The following is a 7,850-nucleotide window of genomic DNA, read 5'->3' on the forward strand; positions in this document are numbered from 1 at the left end:
GGGGAAGGCCTGTCAAGGTAGCTTGCTGTCTGGGCCTTCGAGCGTTGCCTTGGTGTTGCACTATTGCCTCGGCCTGGTGCACCCCATCAAGTCCAGTTTAAGATTTAGATTTTTGAGCCCATCTTGTTTGTTCAATGTATAGACTATTAGTTTTTTTATAAGTATTTTCGCAAGATCCCTTCATTAGCAGTAACCTATTTGGAATGTGGTCCATAAGGTAAGAGTATTATTCTAACAACTGATTATAGTATATGTGAAGTAGTTGTGTTATTTATTTGTTGCAATGTTAATTCGGAATTTGGTCATAATATTTTTTTTTATCTGTTTTCAGTTATAGATTTTTAGTACAAGTTAAATCCTCCAGTTAATTTTTATTAAAAATAGTAACTTAGTAAATGATTAGAAAAATGTAAAGTTTAATGAGTGGTGTTAAAAACTTAAACCCGATAAAATTTGAAGTTTTGAGTAATGAGTGTTGTTAACAATTTAAACTTATTTTGTCATGTGGTGTGGGGAATGGATGTCTGGTAGGGTATGTTAAATAGGATTTTGTTTGAAAGATTAAGATTTAAATATAGGATTTTTATACTACTAATGAAGAAAACTTTTAAGAGTATGTTTTAGATCTAGGGTTGTGCGTCAGTCGGGTTCGGGCAGTTTGAATTTTGAAATTGCTCACCCGTTTGAAGTTTGGATTTAAATCTATTAACCTAACCCTTAGAATTTAATTAAGCAAAACCTGCAGATATCTTAAAGATCGGATTCAGATGGATTGGCTCTAATTTTCGGTTATTTTCAAATTCAAATAAATAATTCAAAAATTAATAAATGTTAAAAACTTAGCGGGCAAACTGCAAATACGCCCACAAAATGTAGTGTAACTCGTCAGTCCATCTCGAACCGGCTGAATACAATTTTTTTTCAAGCCCTCAAGGATTGTTCGATTTCACAATGCTAACTCATGAGTTGACGTTTGACTCAACTTAAGTATCACTCCACATTTTTTTTTAAAAAGTACCACCCAACAATCGCTTGTGGAGCCGAGGTAGCTACGAAAGAAATAGATGAGATTCAAGAAATCTGGGCCAAATATTTTAATGAAGAATGCTTATAAAATTGTTGTAGGTAAACATGTTGATTTAGATATTATTGCACGGTGATGTAGTTAAATATAATGTTTGAACTCTTATTTAGTTAATTTTAATGATGTGTTGGTACTTAGCTTATATGCGTTTATTCATTCATTTAGTAGTGTTAGTTATATGTGTTTATTCATTAAAGTCTTGGTGTGGTGTAGTTGATATAATTGGTATGGTATGGTGTAGTGCATGCAGTAAAGTGTTGGTGTGGTATGTGTTGTGAACTTTGAAGTGTTGAGAACTTTTAGTGTGGTATGTGTTATATTTGAACTTGAGAACTTTAAAGTGTTGAGAACTTTGAACTTGCAATGTTGTGTGTAGTTTGTAGTAAATGATGGAGGTTTTGTTGAGTTAGTTTATAGTAAAGTGTTGGTGTGGTGTGGTATGTGTTGAGGTAGAACTTTGAAGTGTTGATATTTGAATGTGTTGAGAACTTTTAGTGTGGTATGTGTTATATTTGAATTTGAGAAATTTGAAGTGTTGATGAGAACTTTAATTTGAACTTGTAATGTTGAGTTCAGTTAGTAGTAAATGAAGGAGGTTTTGTTGAGTTAGTTTGTAGCATAGTAAAGTGTTGAAGTGTTGAGAACTTTGTTGAAGTGTTGAGAACCTTGTATCCCATAAGATTAAATCTTGAACCTTGTTGCTTTTATAGATGGAGATTTAAAGCCTATAGAAAAGTGATTACACGCCTGAATATATCAAATGATCCAGTTTTTGTTCCCTGTTGTCTTCTGTATTTTTGTTGTATCTCAAATGTATTATAGAATACAAGCATTTTTTCCAACAATCTATAAGCTTTAAAGTTTCTAAACCTGTGATCAAGGTCTTGTCTTGAACGTTTTGAAGATAAGATGTCAGGCATTAAAGAATAGTTTTCTATCACGAAAATATTTCGAAATGAGAATTTCGAATTTGGTGGTAAGGATTGACAAACATCACTTTCATTCTTTTGTACAAGAAGATTTTCATGCGGTTTTTGCATGGTGTTCATGGCATGCTATGTACATGTTGTACATGTGGTTTGAATATATGCTATGAAGTTTTGTTTCCGTGTTCACTTAGAATCATGGGGCAGTACTTATGCCAAGATGATTGTTAAGATGTGTAAGACTGGTTTCATAGTAATAAATCATGTTAGTAGCCGTAATTTATTTGTTACAAGAAGTTGTAATTTTGCATTTCCCCAGATTAAGATGATTATTAGCGATAAGCAACTGGTGTATAGGACTGACTGATGCGGAGACGTGAATTGTCAGTCAGACAGATAGAGTGAAGATTAGTTTGTCGAGGAAGTAAACTAAAGCAGATAATAAAACAACACATACGATGTTTACCGAGTTTGATACAGTGTGTATCTACATCTGTGGGACGATCACCGAGGCGTCCAATCCACTAACTCATAATCCAATGTACAAAGATAGAGAAACAAGAATCTGACCCAAGTGCCCCACACATGGTATGTACCCAGTCTACAAAGGTTTAGTGGATTGTTGAAGACGGAGAGCCACGCATGCAGAAGTCCAACGAAATCCCTTCGATTGGAGAGCTAACTCTGATGCAGTCCACTTCAATGATGCAGTCCCACGTTGTTCCCACAACTGATTGATTTTCACGTCCTTTCGTTTAAGCAACGATAGTTCTTCTCAAGTTCTTCATCATAATCACCAAGAACACATATTCTTGAGAAGAGGCATGATAATCAAAGATATGATCCTCTGTATTGCAAGGAGTGTTTTTGTCTTCTTAAAATCGTAACCCTAATTCATGACCGAATGAGGGTACTTATACTTCTTTAGAAAGAACACTCTCCAAAAATATCTTTGATTGTAGATGGTAGGACGATTTATGAAGAATGCAATCTTAAAGATTCGGTCCATACCTTCCAAAACAGATCCGCTGATTTTCTTTCCAAAACAGTCTTCTCAAACCGCATTCAGCATTTTTGAAAACATCTTCCTTTATCAGATCTTCAGTGTCAGTGCGTCTGTTGAGGTACCTGATCAATCAGTCTTCTGTAAAAACAAACAGACACCAAGCTAAACCGTATCTTAGTTTGCTATAATAATATTGCCAATTATATGTTGGGGTTTTTGGAGAAAATAACAACACTAATAAACTCCCCCTTTGACTATTATTTGGCAAAACAACTCGACTAAGATAAAACAATAAACTATGGAGAAAAAGGAAGATAACAGTCGCATAAAGAACATAAGTCTTTATTACAACCCTTAAAGAAATAACAGCACACAAGTCGTGCTGGACAAAAACATAGTAGCATTCTTCACAGATCATGAGGCCATCACAAACACACGCCCAGACAGGGCCATACGAAGTCCTAGAGAAACACACAAAAAACTCCCCCTGAGTTTAGTCACCCCCCCTTTTTGCCAAAGATAGACAAAGAAACACTTAGGCATTCGAGGGATCTTCACTGTCGGACTTCACATTCTCAGCAGCAGCAGCAGATTCAGTCAAGCTCAGACGAAGCAGAACAGTCGCAAGTTCAGTGCGGGCTGCAGTGAGTTGCTTCGCGATAATGCCATTAACAGTTTCAAGCTCAGACACCCGAGCCTTCAGACGGAGAGATAGCTGTACGTCCTTCGCATGTGGCGAGTCGTCAATAGGAGTGTCAGCATCAGATGATGGAGGAGCATTAACAGGTGTAACATCTCGGATGTGCTTGCCAGTCAAGAGGCGTGGATCAACCGTATAAAGCAGAGTTGGACAGATAATCTCGCTTGGCATTGATACTAGGCCTTGCGTCGTCAGGACTCCAAATATGAGATTAGGATATGGCAATCTTACCTTCCGTTCCCTCGGATGAATCAAAGTGAGAAAATGATAGAAGATCCACATCCTCAGATCAATGGTCATTTTGGTGTCAATTCGGAACAGAAGAGCAGCCAGTTGCTTGCTAACCGTATGAAAATGGGCAGAAGGTAGCCAATTGTGTAGGGCAATACGATGCAGAATAACATATTTGGAGGTAAGCTTCGAGCTAGACAGAGTGTCAATATCACCTGTAGGCCATACAGGAGTTTGACTACCAGTGAGAGTCCTTGCAACCAAATCCCAATCAGTAATCTCTTATTCATCAACAGCCTTCAAACCACAGTATTCATTAATCACATCTGGACCGAAGACATACCACTTTGCTCTGATGAAAATCTGCATACACCGGGTCCCTGTAAGATTGTCAATTTCTTCATTCAGATTGCAGTAGAACTCGTAGGTCAGCAGCTTTGAGTGGAGGTGACAGTCTTCATGAGGCCAACTTCACTCAGCAAGGGCAAAATGTCACAGACAGAGTTCAACTGATTCTCATCAACTGATCGCTGAACTATAAGCTCTCGTCGAACCATCGTAGACCACTTTCCTTGAGCTGTAGTAAAAACAAACTGAGGTTTGTAAATTGTTGTGTCAGGATTGTCCGAAGCAGCTTGGACATCAGGAGTGACACTCCTTCCTCTCGACCTTGTCGTGGGTTTCATCTTTCTGGTAGAAGTGGTGGAAACCGTAGTAGGAGCCTTGTTCTTGACAGACGATCTCAGAGTTTTGAACACCTGTTGCACAAGTGGATCACTTTCAGCCTTTACGGATTTAGCATATCGTCTCCTTTTCTCAGGTTGAACCGTATCAAGATTATCATCACCGGTTTCAACGGCTACTCTCTCAGGGACACCTTTGCGTTTCGATTTTCTTGTCTCTCTGGATGGAGAATGATCAGTAGGGCTTGGTGAAATCGAGTGGCTTATTTCTGACACAGGGGCATACGAAGAGCCAAGAAGTTTGGAGACTTCTCGAATTTTGAAAGTAGTCGAGTCTGGATGTGCTGTCGCTTCCACTGTAAGAGGTCTAGACAACTGGGCTTGTGGACCATAAACTTCAGCCAGTATTTTCTCATCATCACTGTCTATCTGCACAGAGGGATTATCAGGATGAATAACTCTATATGGTTCCGGTACAGAAGCAGAAGGCAACCCCGCAAAGTGGCGGATGTGGTTAAGGCTCTCAGCCAAAGTAGAGGATGTATAAACTGGAACTCCATCAATCTGATCAGAGGGGCGAGGGCTTGAATGTCTTGCTGTTTCAATTTCAGTCGGCAACTTAGGAGAAACATCAGGGCAAACCTCAACCGGTGACTCAGCAGCATCAGATACAGGCACAACAGGGATTGCAGATCGTGCAATATCAGCAGAGTACACAACCAGACTCCTTATCAGATTGGTTAACTTTGGCTTCAGAATCACTGTTAAGGGCTACATTTGTAGGCTCAATTTTTTCAGAAGATAAACGATGAGGATCATCAGGCATGGAGGATTTCATAGACAGTAAAGCATTCTCATTATCAGTTTATGCAACAGGCAGAGCAGATTCAATATCATCAGAAATTAAATCATCAGGCTTATCAGGAGAAATCTCAATAGGGGTTTCAGAAGTATTAGACCTGTGACGAAGAATCTCAAGACGGTGTTTGGCTTCTTCCTGTGTAGCTTGAATATAGAGAGGTTGAGCAGCTATCCGGCGGCGCGAGATTTCTTCGAATTCCAGAGCCCTTTGGGCGAAATATTGGAGGAAAGCCCTAGCACGGTTTCCATCGTCAGGCTCAGGAATGGAAGCAGGGCTAACATCATCACTCGCTTCGGAGGCCAGCATCAAAAGATCACTTGTATCAACGTCGGACCAGTCCGCATAGAACTCCAGGTAATCTGAAAGCACTGTGACTACGATTTCATCGCGGAGAACAAAGTCAAGCTTCAACTTTTTTTTCATAGCGAGTTGGAGAAGAGTTCTTACATGCTTCGTGGCTGTTTTTGGTGAATGGATTTTCCTTCCCAGCTTAATGATAATATTTCTCACAGCATCCGCCATTTTTCTGCAATTTGGGAAAGAGAATAGAGAAACCCTAGGTGTGAAATCAGTAAGCAAACAACAGAGAGCAAAGTAGAATTTAGAACTCTTCCTTCAAAGAAAAGGAGACCCGATCAAATATATAATCCCAAGGGTGATGAACACTATTTAATGCGGTTGTCAGAATGCATGCAGCTGATGTGTTGACGCAATGGTATAGTTCCTTTTTAGGGATTAAATGGATGATTTGAATTTTGAAAGAGGCGAATTAATTTTGGTAACCAAGGTTAAGAATTTATCTTAACATAAACAGAAGAGAGATTAAAAAGGAAGTCAAATATGTAATTTTGACCCGTGATTGAGACTATCATACACTCTCCTTCTGTGTTATCGTTCTGCCTTATTGGTCAATCCTGCAGATTCCCAGAGCAGATCTGAGAATCTCAAACCGATTTGCGTCTAGAGGCTTAGTTAGTATGTCAGCCAATTGCTTATCTGTTTGAATATATTCCAATTCTATCTCCTTTGATTCTACCAAGTCTCTGATATAGTGATGTCTTATATCAATATGCTTCGTTCTGGAGTGTTGAACTGGGTTCTTTGAAATGTTTATTGCACTGACATTGTCACAGTAGAGTGTCATAGTCCTTTGTGTGAGACCATAATCTAGCAGCATTTGCTTCATCTAGACCAACTGAGTGCAACATCCTCCAGCTGCTATATATTTTGCCTCTGCAGTACTTAGAGAGATTGAATTATGCTTCTTGCTTAGCCATGAGACTAAATTCTTTCCAACAAAGAAGCATCCACCTGATGTACTCTTTCTGTCATCAATATTTCCTGCCCAATCAGCATCACAATATGCACTCAGGCTGAGTTCACTGTCCTTGGAATACCATAACCCATACTGAATTGTGCCCTTGATGTATTTCAAGATCCGTTTAACAGCTATCAAATGTGACACTTTAGGATCAGATTGATATCTTGCACACATTCCAACACTGAACATAATATCTGGTCGACTTGCGGTCAAATAGAGCAGACTTCCAATTAGGCTTCGATAGACTGTGTTATCAACTGATGCACCAGTGTCATCTTTTGATACCTTTGTGGAAGTGAAGATAGGAGTTCTGGGAGTTTTACATGACTCCAGATCGAACTTTTTGACCAAATTCGTGGCATACTTTTCTTGTGAGATAAAGTAGCCTTCAGTACTCTGTTTAACTTGAAGTCCTAAAAAATAAGTCAGTTGACCTACCATGGACATTTCAAATTCTTCCTTCATAACCTTCACTAAGTCATCAGTATATTTCTGTAGAGTAGATCCGAAGACAATATCATCTACGTAAATCCGAGCAATAGTAACATGAATTCCAGTGGTTTTAACAAACAAGGTCTTATCAACACTCCCTCGGTTATACCCATGATGTAACAGATACTGTGTCATACGTTCGTACCATGCCCTTGGAGCTTGTTTAAGCCCATAGAGAGCTTTTCTGAGCTTGTAGACATGCGTCGGATGAACTGGGTCTTCAAAACCTTTAGGTTGTGCTACATAGATATCTTCATGCAGATACCCATTCAGAAACGCTGTCTTAACATCCATCTGAAACAATGTGAATCCCAGAATACATGCGACTGCCAACAAAATTCGGATTGACTCCAGTTTTGCAATAGGGGCAAACGTTTCATCATAGTCAATTCCCTCTATTTGAGTATATCCTTGAGCAACCAACCGAGCTTTGTTTCTTGCAATATTTCCTGCTTCATCAGTTTTATTTTTGAAGATCCACTTTGTTCCGATTACGTTAACTTGCTCAGGTCTAGGTACCAGATCCCACACATGATTTCGATAAA

This window comes from Ipomoea nil, unplaced genomic scaffold, assembly GCF_001879475.1.
Source record: "Ipomoea nil cultivar Tokyo-kokei standard unplaced genomic scaffold, Asagao_1.1 scaffold3104, whole genome shotgun sequence".
NCBI lineage: Eukaryota > Viridiplantae > Streptophyta > Magnoliopsida > Solanales > Convolvulaceae > Ipomoea > Ipomoea nil.